This window comes from Lactuca saligna, chromosome 1 (assembly GCF_052625555.1).
Source record: "Lactuca saligna cultivar CGN05327 chromosome 1, ASM5262555v1, whole genome shotgun sequence".
NCBI classification, from domain to species: Eukaryota; Viridiplantae; Streptophyta; class Magnoliopsida; order Asterales; family Asteraceae; genus Lactuca; species Lactuca saligna.
Window position 1 is genome coordinate 169,329,867 of NC_136417.1, and position 19,170 is coordinate 169,349,036.

A 19,170-nucleotide genomic window follows, 5' to 3' on the forward strand; every position below is an offset into this window, starting at 1 on the left:
TCTGGTTTAGACATTTATGATCTTCCCAAATCTCTTGAAGATGATGTTCCTCAACATCATGCTTCACTTCCTCTATCTCCTCCAATTATTCTCCCTCACCCACAAGTTCTTGAAAAGTTTAAGGTCACTCGAGCCCTATTGGCAAGTAAAGGTCTTGGTGTGGTCAAATCTTGGAGATGTAGTCACATATTGACAAGCCGGGAGAGTTGGGTGTCAAAGTCTTGAGAAAATTGGTGGTTTAATCACTTTCTAAGTCACATAGTGAGTTCTTTTGGAACACCTATGAAAAAGACTATGACAAGACCCTTAATGATTTTATCTATTTGTTAATATCAACTTCCTCAAAACTTGATGGACATTGACAATAGTGACATAGGAAATCCAAAAAAGCATTGTCTTCCCAAAGGAAAGGGACCAGCCATAGTCAACTCGGTTGACCAAATGGTAAAGAGAAAAGCTAAGTCTGTGATAGTCCCGTGTACCATTATCAAAGGGTCCATATTTTTATATTGCCAAAGAAAGGGGCATTAGTTGCAAAGCTGCCATAATTTACCTAAGGATGTTAAAGTCGATAACTTTGACTCTACTTCAGGTAAAGTCCACTATCTAACTCTGCTAAGTTTCTATTCTGAGATTCTTGATACATGATGTGACTGGGTCACATAGTGATGTTTTAAGAATAAAAGGAAAACTGAAGAAACTTAAAGAAAGAATATGCTGAATCTGATCGCGTAGATGGATTTCTATCGCGTAGTTTGAAGATCAGATTCTTGAGCTACTTCTTAGGAGTTATAATATATTGCTTGTGAATAGATAACAACAAGGTTTTCATGTGGATTGTAAGGATAAGTTTTTCCGCAATGTTTAAAAAAAAAAAAAGAAAAAAAAGTGGTTTTAATTTTGTTTATTTTAAAAAAAAAAATATCCTTACAATGGCATCTATGGAAAATTGTTGCTTATATGTTTCCAGTAATAGCAATATTGGAAAGTGGATTTGATTCTTTCATTTGTGGTAGTGTCTGAATTTACCAAATGAAGAAAGTTTTTCATCACCCAAGTTTCAATTGGACAAAAACTTGGAATCATACAAGTTGTATTGTATGATGAATGAGAATTTTCATCTTTGAAAAATTAAGACTAATTCTTTGATCACATGTATATGTGAGTCAATTGAAGGACTAAGGAATTAGGTACACTGGGTGTGCACTGGTCAAGGTCCACCACAAAGATTGATTTGTCATGAGTTACTAAAGATTAGTAAATATGATTACACTTATAAGGTTAAGTATAATTCTGTAACAATGAAAAGGTTCCAATGTATGGCAGAGCGAATAAGAAGAATCAAATTAGGCAGAATGATAAAAGTTTCTCAAATCTGAGAGGATGGGAGAGTACTTTAGTATCGTATTTCATGATCATCTTAATGATTTAGAAACCATATCACAAATTCATACTCTAAGGACATCTTAGTGCATTTTTGTGGCTAAGAAGAGAGGTCATGAATTGTTGGATTGGTTAAAATCAAGAAGATGAGTCATACTTCATTCCAAAACAATTCTTAGAGTCATACTCCAAGATTGTAACATTGAGTGACATAAACTAAGGTTTATTAACACTAGTAAAATTTAATTGTAAAATGTTTTCTACTCTTGTACATTTGAGACTGGTAAGTTGTGATGTCTTTGATGAGACAAAGACCAACAAAGACCAATTGTGTGAAGTGTTAGTCTTGATAAGAATCCGCACTATCCCTTGAATATTTGTTTTGTCAAGGAATGGTTCTTGACTAGGAAAACTTATATGTCAAGGGGATAGTGGGAGCCTTAAAGATCCTAAAAGAGTTTCATGATTTAATCAAGAGTAAAACCTGTAATTTATCACCAGCACACTACTTAAGGTTTTCAACCTATCGTGTTGACATAATTCTTATTTCTGTACCTACTTCAAATAAGTTGGATTTGCATGTGAGTTATCAGAGTTCAACTTGGAAGCATTGGTGGGCCTTGTGCTACCAAGGTGACAAGAAGGTAAGATTGAATAAGTTTAATCCATGTGAGGCTGAATTTGTCACTAACCTTATCTTGTGATTATGGTTTTGACAAATTCACATGGATAGGAACTCATACACTATAAAATCTAAGTGTCATAAGGTTTCTCTCCGATTCATGAAAATGATGGTGAGGAAACGCTTTCACTAAGTAGATTTTACGTAGATAGCAATTGTGTTATTTGCATTTTCAAAAGTCGTTAGTGGAGCGCGTGTGGTTAACCGGCACGCTAACATGGACTTGTGAGAAATGGCAAATTCCTAAGCAATTGAGACTATGATTACGGCATCCCTTTTCATAGTTCTGAAAATTGTTTAGACACACATGTGAGCTATCTAAGAAAGGATGTATGAATCTAAATTTCAGAAGTCCAGCAGATTTCTGAAAATATGTCAGAGATAGTGGGACCATAAGTGTTATGCTGATACTCATCATGTTAGTGGGAGCATGATTATTATTATTATTAGTTTTGCAAGCTAGCAATGTTAATTATAGAAAACAAAGCTTCAATTCGTCAAGTTGCAAGGGTTGAAAAGTTGTTTTGCTATAATTAAGGGAGAGGAAATTATACTTCATTTCAATTATAAAGCTTAAATTGAGATTTTAAGCATTTTTAGTCAATAATATATATGAATTTCATGTTGGAATGGTTCAAACTTGAGGAAATTCTATATATATTGTGTTCTCAAAATTCAATTATGACTACGGCATCCCTTTTCATAGTTAAATTTTGAGAACATGGCAAATAAAAATATTGTAGCAAAAGACTGGTCTAGTATCATGTCTTTATGTCAAACATCATGAATCGTGTCCCATATGCTTCGAATATAGGATCAATTGCATGTGCTATAATATTCATCTTTTCTAAATTTTCCAAATGCTTAAGGCATTGAGAAGGGAAAAGTCTAGAACTGGATATGACTGAAAGTGATTAAGCAATTGTCGAGGACAATCTGAGGTTTGCCAAAGATTGGTTTCTCAAGGACAATTGGAAGTATAGTGTTATTTTTAGCAGGACCATATTGACATTTTCTGAAAAGAAGTAACTCTTGTTCGAAAGTGATATTCAAAATGGGACTATGGAAATGTCTCCATAGGTGGAAGTTATTCAATCTATGTAAGATTAGAAAACCTTAATGCAAGAAGGATGTTCAAAGCAATGTACTTTGAATATGAGACTTTCGTTCCATAGAAGTTGACCTTCTTTGGAATACTCTGTAATGACTAGTGACAAGGTTTTGGTGACTTTGTGAATAATCATTACAAGAGGAACATTGCATAAAAGTTTAAATTCTAACATTTTTTTTTTTGGTAAATGATAGGAATCGGGGATTCTCACATTTACAATAAGGATTTGGGATTGTGAAATGAGTATCATTGGAATCATGTTTAATTGATCTACATCACAATGTAAGGATCATAGACAAACATAGTGTGCATACTTGGGGTATGGCATAACTATTATTTAGAAAAACAAAGTGTACATGCTAGGAGCATGGGACGACTGTTGTTTTTATTCAAGTCTTAAGTTGATTATTTGAAACATTGAATAATGTGTAATCAGTATGGTGATAAATAAAAGGTGGTTTTATTTATATTCAAAAGGGTTCTGAGACCATATTAGATTCGATTATTATTGTGTTTCACTTTGCATGTTTTGACTTCCAAAATAGTTAGGTTATTCTTTTTGAATGACTAAGTTATTTAAACACTCCACAGTCGTTCATATGTTGGAAGTAGGTATGAATCAAGATTCTCATGAATCGGGTTTGTAGATGGCTAAATGGGTTTACTCATGCCAATGGTTGCTACAACATTCATGAGTGCTCATAAGTTATGAGTATTGGAATAAACCCACGCTCACTTGTATCACTTCATGGAATTTACCTCGAGTGATCGTGAGACGGTAATATCATATAAATCTTCAAACCTAGAGATATGAGTTGTTACCTATGAGTTGGTTGTGCATTGATTTCACGTAAACACATCAGTAACTTGATGTTATAAAACATGCCTTTGTGTACAATTCAACAAGTAGTAGAACAAGCATATGAGTCGAAGTTTATCTGTTCCTTCTAGAAATAGAAGTGATATCTGGGCCCCTCGATGATTTTGTTGTGACATATGTACCGGCCGGTCAGAACTGAATTGATGTGTTCGATTAACTTCTTTGTCAAAAAAATCGAAAATCGGAAACAAACTGCTGGACAATAAGTACGACGTTGTTCCATGTATTTGTCCGGCTGATATCATGAGAACAGAGGATTATATGATCCCTTATCTAATGGACAAGTCATTGACAAGGTCAGAGTTCATCTACAAGGTCAGAGTTCGACAGAAGCTTTTGAGAGCTACGATTGCCAGTTGGTTCTTGAAGTCATATGCAATAATAGTTTTAGACTTATCCAAGTGGGAGACTGTTGGATTAATGTCTAAGTCCATAACTATAATTGGTAAGACTTGACCCGACCCGGCATGGTCCATTTGGGTTGCAAACCTTCATGCACTTGGATAGACTATATTGAGAGAAATAAGACACTTATGGTTATTAATATATTATAAGTTCTAGTATGTTAATAATAAGAATAATAAGATTATTTAATTAGTATTGATCAAGAATTAATCTAGGATTAATTAAGTGATCAAAAGAAGACTAATTAAATATATGGGTTGATTGTGTAAATCATCCATACTTATATAGCGGGCTAATGATCCATGGATAATCAAGTTGGGCTAAAACCCATAGGATGGTCCATGGATGCTCCATGGTGTATTTGAACCCATGGATCCAAGGAAATGGAAAGCCATGACAATTAAGGATTTACCCTAATTGTAACACTATATAAAGATCTTATTCTTGACAAAAATCGGCCACTAGAATCACACTAGAAAGTGAAGAAAAGGGCTAGCCGATTTCATGAAGTGTAGAACTCTCTCAAGTTATTCTAAGTGTTTTGATAACTGTGATTCCATTTGAGGCTTCCACACTATTGGGGCTAGGCACTCAAGCTTCATGAAGACTTTCTACATCAAAGAGGTATGTATTCTATCTTGTTACACTCATTGTTTTGTACGCTAGATTAGGATAATACCTTAGATGTTCTGATTTGCATGTATAATAGAGAAAACATAGATCCAAGGTATTTAGGGTTGCATGTACACTTAGGAGTGTTAGAATGCTCAAAACCCAACACATTTTTCGATGGTATTTTAATTCCTTTCTCAAAGAGGTTACAGGACTCGATTTTTACTGACTTGAAATTACGGGTTGTTACATCATCCCCCCATTAGAGGGAATTTCGTCCCGAAATCTTAATACAAAAGAAGAGTCTTAGGGGCTAAGGAAGAGATGTGGATACTTCGGTTGCATTTGATCTTCTCGTTCCCACGTGAACTCAGGTCCCCTCTTAGCATTCCATCGGACCTTTACTATTGGAATGCGACTCTGTTTAGTTCGTTTAATTTCCCTATCCATAATCTCGATGGGTTCTTCCACAAAGTTAAGATTTTCATTTAGTTCGATCTCATCGAGTGGAATTACATGTGTTTCGTCGGACAAACACTTCTTCAGGTTTGATACATGGAATACTGTATGTACTTTGTTAAGCTCGATTGGAAGTCGGAGTTTGTAGGCTACTGGAACAACCCTTGAAATGATTTTGAAGGGTCCAATGTACCTAGGATTTAGCTTCCCACGTTTTCCAAAGCGTATCATGCCCTTCCAGGGTGAGACCTTCAGAAGTACCCGATCGCCAATCTAAAATTCCAAGGGTTTACGTCTTTTGTCGGCATAGCTCTTTTGCCTATCCCTCGAGGATTTCAGTCGTTCTCGTATTTGGACGATCTTTTCAGTAGTTTCTCTAATGATCTATGGACTAGTGAGGGTGCTATCAGGGACTAGACCTTTTGCTAGTTGTGTGTCGCCCACTTCCGTCCAACATATAGGTGATCTGCACTTACGGCCGTAAAGGGCTTCAAATGGAGCAGTATTGATACTAGTATGATAACTATTGTTATAAGAGAACTCAACCAAGGGTAAGTGAACATCCCCTGCTTTACTAAAGTCGATTTCACATGCTCGTAACATGTCTTCCAAGGTTTGGATCGTCCTTTCACTCTGTCCGTCAGTTTGGGGGTGATAGGCTGTACTCATGTCCAATCTTGTTCCCATGGATTTTTGCAATGATTGCTAGAATCTAGACGTGAATCTTCTATCTCTATCCGAGATGATAGACATTGGCACTCCATGGAGTCGTACGATCTCTCGGAAGTAGATTCTCGATAGCTTTTCTATTTTATCGGTTTCCTTGATCGGTAGGAAATGAGCGGACTTGGTTAATCTATCGACGATTACCCAAATAGTATCTTGGCCACCCTGAGTTTTGGGCAGTTTCGTGATGAAGTCCATGGAAATCTGCTCCCACTTCCACTCAGGAATTTCAGGTTGTTGGAGTAGTCCTGAGGGTTTCTGGTGTTCTATTTTGATCTTGGCGCAAGTCAAACACTTGCTCACATATGTAGCGATCTCTGCTTTCATGTTTGGCCACCAGTAGAGTTGTTTGAGATATTGATACATCTTGTCTGACCCGGGGTGTACGGAGTATGGAGTCTTGTGTGCCTCGCTCATAACTACCTTTCTAAGTCCACCAAATTTGGGTGTCCATATTCGGTTCATGAGGTAGCGTGGTCCGTCACTCTTGATTTCTAAATTCTTGTCCATTCCCCTAAGGGTATCACCTGTCACGTTTTCGGGTTTCAAGGCCTCTATTTGAGCTTCCTTGACTTGTGTTGACAGGTGCGAATGGATCGACATGGCTAATGACTTCACTCTTCGGCCAGAGTACCCCTTACGACTAAGGGCATCTGCCACGACGTTAGCCTTTCCTGGATGATAGCGAATCTCACATTCGTAGTCGTTGAGCAATTCGACCCAACGTCGCTGTCTCATGTTCAAATCCTTATGGTCGAAGATGTGTTGTAAGCTCTTGTGGTCTGTAAAGATAGTGCATTTGGTACCATATAGGTAGTGTCTCCAGATTTTAAGAGCGAAGACCACCGCCCCAAGTTCTAAATCATGAGTGGTGTAGTTGACCTCATGCGTTTTTATTTGTCATGAGGCATATGCAATAACCTTTCCCCTATGCATTAGTACATAGCCCAGCCCTTGCTTCGAAGCGTCGCAATACACCACAAAATCTTTGGTCCCTTCTGGGAGAGAAAGGATGGGTGCACTGCAAAGGGCTTGTTTCAAAGTCTGAAATGCAGCATCTTGCTTTTCTCCCCAATTGTAGGTCACACCTTTCTGGGTTAAGGCGGTAAGAGGCTTTGCGATGCTGGAGAAATTCTACATGAACCTTCGATAATAACCAGCAATGCCTAGAAATTGGCGAATTTCTGTTGGTGTAGTTGGTGTAGACCAGTTTTTGATAGCCTTGATTTTTGATGGATCTACGTGGATTCCTTCCTTGCTGACCACGTGACCGAGGAAGTCCACCTTTCTAATCCAAAACACACATTTTGAGAATTTTTCATACAGTCTCTCAGTCTGTAACGTCTCGAAGAGTTGCCTCAGATGTTGACTATGCTCTTCTTTATTCTTTGAATAAATGAGTATGTCGTCTATGAATACTATCACAAATTTATCCAAGAATGGACGACATACCCGATTCATTAGATCCATGAATATGGTCGGGGCATTGGTTAGTCCGAACGGCATTACTACGAACTCGTAATGTCCGTATCTCGTTCGGAAGGCCGTCTTGGGAACATCACTCTCCAGGACTCGCAGCTGGTGATATCCCGACCTCAGATCGTTCTTGGAGAAGTAGTTGGCTCCTTGGAGTTGGTCGAATAAGTCATCGATTCGGGGTAGGGGGTATCGGTTCTTGATGGTAACTTTTTTGAGTTCTCGGTAGTCGATGCACATTCTGAATGATACATCCTTCTTTTTCACGAATAACATGGGTGCTCCCGATGGCAGGAAGTTCGGCCTGATGAATCCCTTTCCAAGTAGCTCATTTAGTTGGCTGGATAGCTCTTGCATCTTTCTTAGGGCTAATCGATAGGGTGCTTTGGCTACTGGGTAGCTCTAGGAACCAGATCGATTATGAACTCAACTTGTCTCGCGGGAGGTATCCCCGGAAGGTCCTTGGGAAAAACGTCGGGAAAATCGCATACATCGGGCATATTCTTGATGTCCTGGACTTCACGTTTCACATCTACAACATGTGCCAAAAACGTGTGACACTCCTTACGTAGGCATTTCCGAGCTTCGATACTTGAGATGATATGAAGAGTGGTACTGGGTTTGTCGCCCAAGACAATGATGGTTCGCCGGTTGGCAGATTAAGGCGAACGGCCTTATCATAACATAAAATGTCCGCATGATGAGAACTCAGCCAATCCATGCCAATAATGACATCGAAACTCTTAATCGAGACTGGCATGAGGCTGATTGAAAAGGGATTATCGTTTAATGTTAGGGTTCAATTTAAGTATATCTCCTTAGTGCCTTCGGTTTTCCCGTTGGCCATTTCTACTATGAATGGTTTACTTAATGATTGTGGTATTGATTTTAGCAGGCCTTTAAAGTCGTGACTAACAAAACTCCTTTCCGCTCCACTATCAAACAAAATGCATGCGTACGAGTTATCGAAAAGAAACGTACCCGTAACCACAGTAGGGTCCGCAATGGCTTCATCTTGTCCCATTGCGAAAACTCGGCCCCTTCCGCCGGTATTCCGGTTGTTTGCCTTTGGGCAGTCCCTGCGGTAGTGCCCCGTATCTCCGCACTCAAAGCAGGCGCGGCTTACCCCAGTATTAGCAGTGGGGACGGATGGTTGGGTTGGCTCTTTGCAATAGCAGGCTGTATGTCCCTTCTTATTGCACTTGGTGCATTGAAGATCATAACAAGGACCGTGGTGGTGGAAGTTGCATCGGTTGCAGTTAGGAAGTTTCCCATTATATGAGCTTGTGGGGGCAGGGTTGGCAGGTACAGTCATAGCGTGGGTCGCTATTACTTGTTGTTTATTGGGGTTTTCCTGGAGGGTTTGTCCCCTCCTTTTGTTCCAAGGCCTACTCTGGACCTGAGCCACCTTAGATGGATTTGCGGTTGTTGCAATGGTACCCTGTTTTACTCCGTGGTCGATGAGTCGCTGAGCCAGGCGTTTAGTGCTGTTGTAGGTAACAGGGCTGGAAGCTAGGACATGTCCTTGAATCTGGGGTGACAAACCCCAAATGTACCTTTCAACCTTGTTTGATTCTGGGTTGACCATGGTAGGGCACAGTGCAGCGAGGTCGTTGAACCTAGTTGTGTAGGCGACTAGGTCAGACCCAATCATTTTCAGATTCCAGAGCTCCTGCTCAAGCTTTTGCACTTCGCCCCTTGGGCAGTATTTTTCCAGTAGTAGAACCTTCAGATCGTCCAAACTCATGGTGTTGGCGACAATGAGCGTCACCGAATTCACATGGCTTTTCCTCCAAGTGAGGGCTCGATCTATGAAAGTGCAAGCAGCGAACTTGACTTTGCTTGCTTCCAGGCATGAGCAGATCTCGAAGACCGTTTCGGTCTTCTCGAACCATTGCATTAGTGCAATGACTCCCCCAGTTCCATTAAAAGTTTTTGGCTTAGCGTTAGAGAACTCCTTGTAAGTACATTCTCTTACTTGGCCATGACCAGTGGCATGATTTGGATGATTTGTGCTGCTTCCTGCCCCTCCATTTCCGTGGGAGTTTATTTGCGAGAGGGCTGCATTTATTGCTGTTGTGATAGCAGCCTGGACCATGGCTGGATCATAAGTTGGTGGTGGAGGTGGTGGTGGTGCCGTGCCCGGCCTGGGCCTTAGGTTTGGACGAGGAGGCATCACACTGCCAAAAGAAAATAAAGGATTTATAAGTTTTGGTAGTTCAGAGTTGAATTATATTGAGTTAACTTCCAATAGTTCTAAGAAATTGGGTTTGACTGACACAAGGTTTTGGGCTTGAAAATAAAGTTTGAATAGATGTACGTATGAATTGAACGAACTACACATGATTAACAACAAGAAAAGGGATATACCCTTATATATATTAAACATATAGTTGGGTTACAGTGGGGTCTAGACAAAAGTTCTTGACCTTTCTAAAGGCATCCGATTACAGAACAATTTAAAGAAAATAATACTTTTATCCGAAGTCCTAATTTATAACAAAATTTGAGAGTCGGTAAGTTCTACTTGTGGTGCGGTTTGTGTTTGGAGCTCGACTCCGTGTCGGACTGCTTTGACTCCATGAGGCGCCTATCAAACGCAGCTTGTTGTTCCCTTAATTCTACGAAGCCTACATTTTCTTGTGCTTGAAATGCTTCGGTGCGAATGTGGATGTCATTCTGCAACATCTCTAAGCGGTTGATATTGGCTGTGTGGATTTGTACTTCCACATTGACCTCTCGGATTCAGTTGGCTTGCACTCCGGATTGATAGCACTGGTTGGCGAGTTTGCCAACCATGACCGGAAGTGCTCGGTGGGTTGATCCCCCGCCTCTGATATCATAGAAGTCTCGGCACATGCCGTAAGGAGGGCGTAAGCTTTGTTGTTGGATCCAATGATGGAGGTGACTTCCCCACATAGGAGTGGGTCCTTGGAAGTTCCTCACGTGGACAGGAGGTTGTGGGATTGGTGGATTGATAATTTCTGGTTCCGAATCCGTGCCAGAGTCATCCCCTCCCTCCAACTCTATAGGCTCTTCGTCTTGTTCAGGATCTTCTTCGATCCATCCCCTATTACCTTGGTTGGGGTAGTAGGGGTCATTGGGGTGATGGAATCCCGCCATTTAGACTGTACGAGAATAGAGTTAAAAATTTACTATAAGCTAGAGCACATGAAACTTACCCTTGAGTTTAATGGTTGACGGCACTCGAATACTCCTTTAGTATTCTTTAACGATATGCTTTTGGTAAGTTTTAAATTTGTTGTCCATTGCAGACACTCCTTGGCATACGTTAGTCGGCTCTTGGACAAATATAGTTGATCAGGCTATATTCTTCCCAGTTCCGATTACATGTCCCAAGGCATACGTGTATTGCACAACTTATTTATAACACTTCTAAAGTTATTTACTATGAAACTGTTATTAGTATAAAACGAGTGCATGCTTATCTTAAAACTAAATAAATTTAATTTCAAAAGTATGACTTTTCTCAGAGTGCTTTTGCCCAGTTTGAGTTTATAGTTGTATACCAAAAATAAATGGTTTTGATATATTTAATTCCCTATAAACAAAGCTCTAATACTAATCTGTCACACCCCCAAACCAGAACGGCGGAAATGTTCAGGGGCGGAGAACGTCATATTCAGTATCATAACAGTTCATAGAAAGGAAAGTACACACCACCATATATATATATATATATATATATATATATATATATATATATATATATATTAAAGTTTCCAAGATGTTTACATAATTGTATTCATTACATGTTCAAAAGTTAAATACATAAACATCATGCAAAAGAAGTAATTAACGCCAGTGCGTTAATCCCAAAAGTTAATTCCCAAACCTGCTTAGCGGTTCCCTGAGAATACAAGTTAATTCAAAGAAAAAGTGTCAACAATTAAGTTGGTGAGTTCATAAGTAGTTTAAAAAAAAATTGGATGCCATTCCAAAATGGGCGTATGTTTTCCAGAAAACTCAGTGTTTCATGTGTGAAGAGTTATGTCATGTTGTGTTGAGAATGAATGTATTAGATCTAGAAAATCCCATATTTTCCCTAATGGTTGAGATATGATTTGTTGTGTCTTCCAAGAAAACCCTTATTGTATTATAAAAGTATGGAATGCATATGAATGTTCGTGTCTTAAGTTGTAAATAATTTCACCAACAAAATCCCTTATCTTCCTATTAGTTGTTTGGTTTGTATACAGGAAAAACCCTTATTTTCCTAACACGACTGGCAGTCTCTAAGACCGAAAATCGCAAGAAAACGACGTTCTTAAAAAGTTGTGTCATAGTTTTATATAATAAAGCTATACGAAGATCGCGTTTTTTAGATGAAGAATAGTTTTAATAACCACTCGTTCATAAAAGCATAATACCATAATAATTGTATATCCGATGAGTTTATAACCATACTAAACATAATATGCCTGTAACGACGTTGTTGAGGTGTCGTAGCGTTATGACAACTGTCACCCCAAAAGACGGACTGTAGCTAACAGTCAGGGCGCGGGATCATGACTTCCCGTATAGATCTATACACATTTGACATGTTCTCCGAACGGGAGACTCTGTTTATAGACAGGACCTGCAGCATTACTTTCTAATAAAGAAAAGTAACGTTTGAAGATATACACGTCTCATGGATTCTCAACTAAGCCTGTATTAAAGTGATAGTTTTGTATGCAAAGTTTATCCTTTTTCACAATGTTTGACAAAGCAAAATCATAAGATTTTAGAATGTATAAAACGACTTAACAATGAAAGGTACTTTGATATCATTATATACTTTGTATAAGTCTAATGCACGCAAAGTATGACAAGAGTTTTCCATAGTAGTAATGAGTTCCAAGTGATTTATTCGATAAAAAAGTGAAGTGAAACTTTATAAAATACACGATAATAACCATATGTTTACTTGTATTCCCCCCTAAAAGAGTATAAAAGAATTTAAAATGTATTTAAAGTGTGTTTGAAAGGGGTATGAACTCACTTGAAAGTTTGAAGATAGCAAGATGGAAAACCGGGTAGAGTTTCGTCTCGGGAAATGGATTTTCCTCGGGATTCTCGGGATTCCTCGGGAGTAAAATCGACCTTCGGGACTTGCACAAAATGACCAGGGCTTCGGGGTAGTGCGAGCACGGAAAACGAGGTAAAACGCAAGAAAAATGAGAGAGAATGAGCCATTTTCCCAGGAACCCTCGTATCCCTTTTATAGGGTGCTGAGAAGCATGCGTACGTGGGGCGTACTCCCGTACGCGGCGCGTACGGGACGTCACTGCTGACCGCATCCTCGGCTGCAACGCTTCGGACGGGACGAGGAGGGGGTAGCTCGCATAGGGGCGACGTGGACGATCCGAGGCCGTGGCCTCGAGTACGCGGGGCGTACGAGGGTACGCGCCGCGTACTATGTCCCTAGGCTGACTCCCCTTCGGATAATACCGAGTTTTTAATAAAAATTATATATAAATTATTTATCAAACTTCAAAAATTCATATCTCCTTCATACGAACTCTGTTTTTGACGTTCTTTATATCCCCGCGAAGGTGAGACTACGATCTACAACTTTCGTTTAGATTCCGTTGGCAAATTCCGAAATTATTTTTATTATTTATTTATTAAAATGACGTGATTAAGGAATTTCTTTAAAAATTCATAACTTATTCATACGATGTCCGATTTGAGCGTTCTTTTTATGCATGTTTGTAGTTTAAAGATATCTATGACTTTCATTTAGACACCTAAAGTCAGAAAGTGTTTTATTGAAACTTTGCGTTTTTACGCAACTTCGTATTGCCGGTTTTTGTCGAAAAACTTAGAATGGTCATAACTTCTTCGTTATAACTTGGATTTTTGTGTTATTTATATGTTTGGAAACCTTAAGACGATACCTACCACATAGTGTACTCCAATTAGAGTTTTTGAATACTTCATTTTTCGATGATATTTTAATTCCTTTCTCAAAGAGGTTATAGGACTCGATTTTTACTGACTTGAAATGACGGCCGTTACATTTGTTGAGTTCTCTATAGTCGATGCACATGCGAAACGATCCATATTTCTTCTTGACGAACAAGACCGGTGCTCCCCATGGTGAGAAGCTTGGTCAAATGAATCCCTTCTTGAGAAGTTCGTTAAGTTGACTGGAAAGTTCCTGCATCCCTGCCGGTGCCAAACGATAAGGAGATTTGGCTACTGGGGTAGCTCCTGGCACTAAGTCGATTATGAACTCGACTTGGCGTTGCGATGGTAAACCGGGAAGTCCTTCTGGGAATATGTCGGGAAAGTCGCATACTTCTCGGATTTTCTTGATGTCCTTCAGTTCGTGACTGGTATCGACGATGTGTGCTAGGAATGCATGATGTTCCTTTCGCAAGCACTTCTGGGCTTGAATGCACGAAATGATACGAAGGCTCGTACTAGGTTTATCATCGTAGATAATTAAGGTTTTGTTGTTAGGAAGGTTAAGACGAACTGCTTTTTCAAAGCACAAGATGTCGGCGCAAAGAAGACTCAACCAATCCATACCGATGATAACGTCGAAACATTTAATTGGGACTGCATGAGATCTATCTTGAAAGTATGGCCATCTAAAGCTAAGGTAAAACCTACATATATGCAGTTTGTACTCTCTGTTTTCCCTTTAGCCATTTCTACCGTGAATGGACTATCTAATGCACATGGTTTTTGTTTAAGCAGGTGTGCAAATTTTTTACTCGCAAAACTTTTCTTGGCTCTACTATCGAAAAGTATGCAAGCATATGAGTTATCGAGGAGGAACGTACCAGTAACTATCGTAGGATCAGCTACTGCTTCCACGTGGCCTAGGGCCATAACTCTTCCTACTCCGCCAACTGTCACACCCCAAAACCAAGAACGGCGGAAACATTCTGGGGCGGAGGACGTCATGTAAAGTATCATAACACAGTAAATGTAAATAAGCAAACAACATCATCCATTGCATTAAATATATAATTTTAATACAAGCATGTTCTGTATAGTATACACACCAAAAATAATGTATCTCAAAATAATAAGATGAGTCTTGAATGCGCTCCATCTTCTCAAAAGCTGGCCTCGGTACCTATCTACTGATGACCTGAGAATACAAGTTATTTTGAAAGAGTTTATCAGCATTAAGCTGGTGAGTTCATAAGTATTTTAGTGTCAATGTTTGTTGTCAAAACGTTTGAACCTGTCTCAATGTATATGTTTGTAAAAATGTAAGTAAGTGTTTGAAAGTGTTTGTAAAAGTTTGAATCTCTCAGAAAAACCTATATTTTCTATTAAAGTAACCTTCTACCAAGGCTTAACTATTCTGTATGCTCGTTTGATGTAAAATTGTGTAATTTCCCAAGTGTAACTATCATTTAACAAAATATAGTGTGTACATTAACGTTTAAGTGAGGTTATCACTAAAATATGTAAAGCGGTAAATCATTGTAGTACTGTAGCTTTGTATTATAACAACTACTGTTGTACTAACTACCTTAAACCGGATTTACATTAAGGTATAATGTGATCAATTGCACCATGCTATCGACTGGTAACAACGACATAATGAATGGTCGTAATAACGGAATGACGTTTGGCACCCGCAGACCTGCAGGTCCAGCTGTAGCTAGCAGCAAGGCGTAGGATAGTCAATCCAGTATAGATCTATACACAAACTCATGCTCTCCCTCAAAGAGAATTCTGGCTACAACTCGGGCCATGACATTTAAGGCATGCTTTGACACAGTGGATCACAATTGTTAACGCGTTCATGTATATGTAATGTTTCTCATTCTAGTATAGTTGTATATGTACTGTTTCTAGTATAGTTGTATATGTATTGTTTCTAGTATAGTTGTATATGTACTGCTTCTAGTATAGTTTTATATGTATTGTTTATAGTATAGTTGTATATGTACTGTTTCTAGTATAGTTGTATATGTACTGTTTCTAGTATAGTTGTATATGTACTGTTTCTTGTATAATTGTATATGTTTTGTATTACCCCGATGGTAACTAGCTATTGATGTACTTTTAAGTATGAATATAGAAGTACTTTTATGTCAATACATGTATATATGATATATAATTAATATTGAAACGACCCTCGGATGGTCACCCGAAATCCCACCAGACCACATTTCAGTGCGTGAAAAGGAAATAGGGCGGATGGCCTTCCTAAGCCCTTTAAACATTACTTATATATCTACACATATATGGGCATGCAATTTATAAGAAGTAAAACAAAGTTTAAATAAAATAATTTGATAAGTAAAAGAGTTTGTAAAACGTTTTGAAGTAAAACAGTTTGATAAACAGTTTGAACAGTGATAAAATCATTGGTTTTCTAGTTATTAATCACATGTGATTATTGCAATCACATGCGATTGATGTAATAACTATAAGTATATTACTTGTATCCCCCCATAAAGTATTTAAAACATTTAAAAGTATTTCAAAGGATGATTAAAGGGGTATGAACTCACATGTGGTGAGTTGATTGCATTGAAGTATCGAGTACCGTGCTAGGTGGCAAACGGAGACTTGTTCAAACGTTCGAGCCTAGTTATCATATAATGAGCATATATATAACTAATTAGCCAAATAATAACTTAACAAAGTAAGTTGAGACACTTAGGAACATGTAAACACTTTATATAAGTGTTATAGGTCCTAATGGTTGCATCTAAGTTGATACGGGACAAGGCAAAAGGGGTTTAATGCACCAATGACCTTGTATATGAGTTCACCACCCAACAAACCCCACCCTTTGGAGTTTACGGCCATGAACTCATGAGTTTACGGCCGTGAACTCCTCACTTGGTGGTTTTGGGTGTTTTGAAGTGCTACATTGATCCTAGAATAAGCCTATCCTTGTTGTAATAATCCTTGAAGTAGTTTAAGGCCTTGGAATGCTCCTTTGGGAGATTACGGCCAAAGGACCATATCCCCTAGAGTTTACGGCCGTAAACTCCTATGGGGTGTTGGTTTTAATTCTTTTAAGTCACTTGCACATGTAGGATAGCTTCTATGTTTTTGTCTAAGGCTAAAGGGGACATTAGGCACACATTTGTGCCTTTACTTGGAGTTTACGGCCCAAGAGGTGTTCCTTGGCCATAAACTCCCTTTAAGGGATGATTTTGATGTAGTTTGTTCCCCATTCAAGTCCCAAGTATTAAAGGGTAATGGTCTTAAGGCTTTAAGGGTGTTTAGGGCACACTTTGTCTTTGAAAAAGGGGTTTACGGCCCAAGATCTTTCCTTGGCCGTATACTCCTAAAAGCCTATGATTTTGAAGTGTTTTGGTGTCCAAATTAACTACAAGCATTAGAGGGTAAATGTCTTTAAGCTTTAGGGGTGATTTAGGGCACTTTTAGCCCTTAAAAAGGGATTTACGGCCCAAGAGATATCCTTGGCCGTAAACTCCTATAACTAGGGTTTCTTGGTTGATTTCTAGTCTCAAATGTTTATACATTAAGCCCTAAACAAGTTTTCTAACAAGGAATCGGGACTAGGAAGCCTTTAGGCTTCGTTTTGGAGTTTACACCCCAAGAACGTTCTTGGGCCGTATGCTCCCGGATCTTGTATTTTAGACATGTAAACAATGTTATAAAGCATATAACAAGTATTAAAACACATTTAGGAATGTAGACTCACAATCCGGGATGAAAACCTGAAGATCCGTCAGAGAGAAATGGCTTTTCTCTAGTTGGAATTGTGAATAATGAATTAATTAAATTCAGAAATCTATTTATAGTCCTGAAATATTTTGACAGAAAATATTTTTATTCCGGAAGTTGGACTATAACATTATGAAACTTGGAATGTTCAAGTTTCACAAATACAGGAGCATCCACTCTCCTGATATATCCAGAAACGTAAACCCTAATGTACACATACTTGTTCGGACAAGTCTGAAAATCACTGAAACTGGACTAACTTCTATTGAATAGATAATGTTCGTACAAATGGAAATTCCGGGTTATCACATCATCCCCCCGTTAGAAGGAATTTCATCCCAAAATTAGAATTTAAGCAAATAAGAAGTTACAAATAACTAAGCGAAAAGATGAGGGTATTTCAGTTTCATCTGATCCTCGCGTTCTGAAGTGAATTCCGGTCCTCGATTGGTATTCCAACGAACCTTCACGATAGGGATACGGCTTTGTTTCATCTGCTTGACCTCACGGTCCATGATCTTTACAGGTTCTTCGACGAAGTTGAGGCTCTCGTTGATTTCGATCTCGTCGAGTCGGATTACGAGAGTCTCGTCGGACAGACACATTTTCAAGTTAGATACGTGGAATGTAGAATGTACGTTACGAAGTGTATCAGGTAGATCGAGTTTGTACGCTACGGGGCCGACTCTTGCGAGAATGTCGAAAGGCCCTATGTACCTAGGATTAAGCTTCCAACGCTTACCGAAGCGTATCAAGCCCTTCCAGGGTGAGACTTTGAGAAGGACTCGGTTTCCCACCTGAAATTCCAAAGGTTTTCTTCATTTATCAGCGTAGCTCTTCTGTCGGTCTCTAGAGGCTTTCAATCGTTCACGAATCTGAACAATCTTCTCTGTCGTTTCCCGAATGATTTCCGGACCAGTGAGAGTACGGTCGGAAGCTTTCCCCCTAGCTAACTGGGTATCACGCACCTCAGCCCAGCAGAGAGGGGATCTGCACTTTCAGCCGTAGAGGGCTTCAAATGGTGCTGCCTTTATGCTCGTGTGATAACTGTTGTTGTAGGAAAATTCGACGAGGGGTAAATGGGTATCCCACGCTTTTCCAAAGTTAATTACACAAGCACGCAACATATCTTCTAATGTCTGGATCGTCCTCTCACTCTGTCAGTCAGTCTGTGGATGGTAGGCTGTCCACATGTCCAGCCTTGTTCCTAAGGAATGTTACAGTGATTGCCAGAATCTTGAGGTGAACTTACTATCTCTATCAGAGATAATGGATATAGGCACACCATGTAGTCATATGATTTCCCTAATGTATGTTCTCGTAAGTTTCTCCATCTTGTCGGTTTCTTTGATTGGCAGGAAGTGTGCAGACTTGGTCAATCTATCAACGATGACCCATATGGTATCAAGTCCACCCGTTGTCTTGGGCAACTTGGTTATGAAATCCATAGTGATCTGCTCCTACTTCCATTCTGGAATCTCTGGTTGCTGCAGTAAACCGGACGGCTTCTAGTACTCGACCTTAACCTTTGCGCAAGTAAGGCATTTACTTACAAAGGTAGCAATCTCTGCTTTCATATTAGGCCACCAGTATTGCTTTTTAAGATCCAGATACATCTTATCTGAACCTGGGTGGACGGAATACCGAGTGTTGTGCGCCTCGGTCATGACCAATTCACTGTGTTTCGGTGTCCAGATCCGGTCCATGAAGTATAAGGCTCCGTCACCCTTGGCTTCTAAATTCTTGTCCATT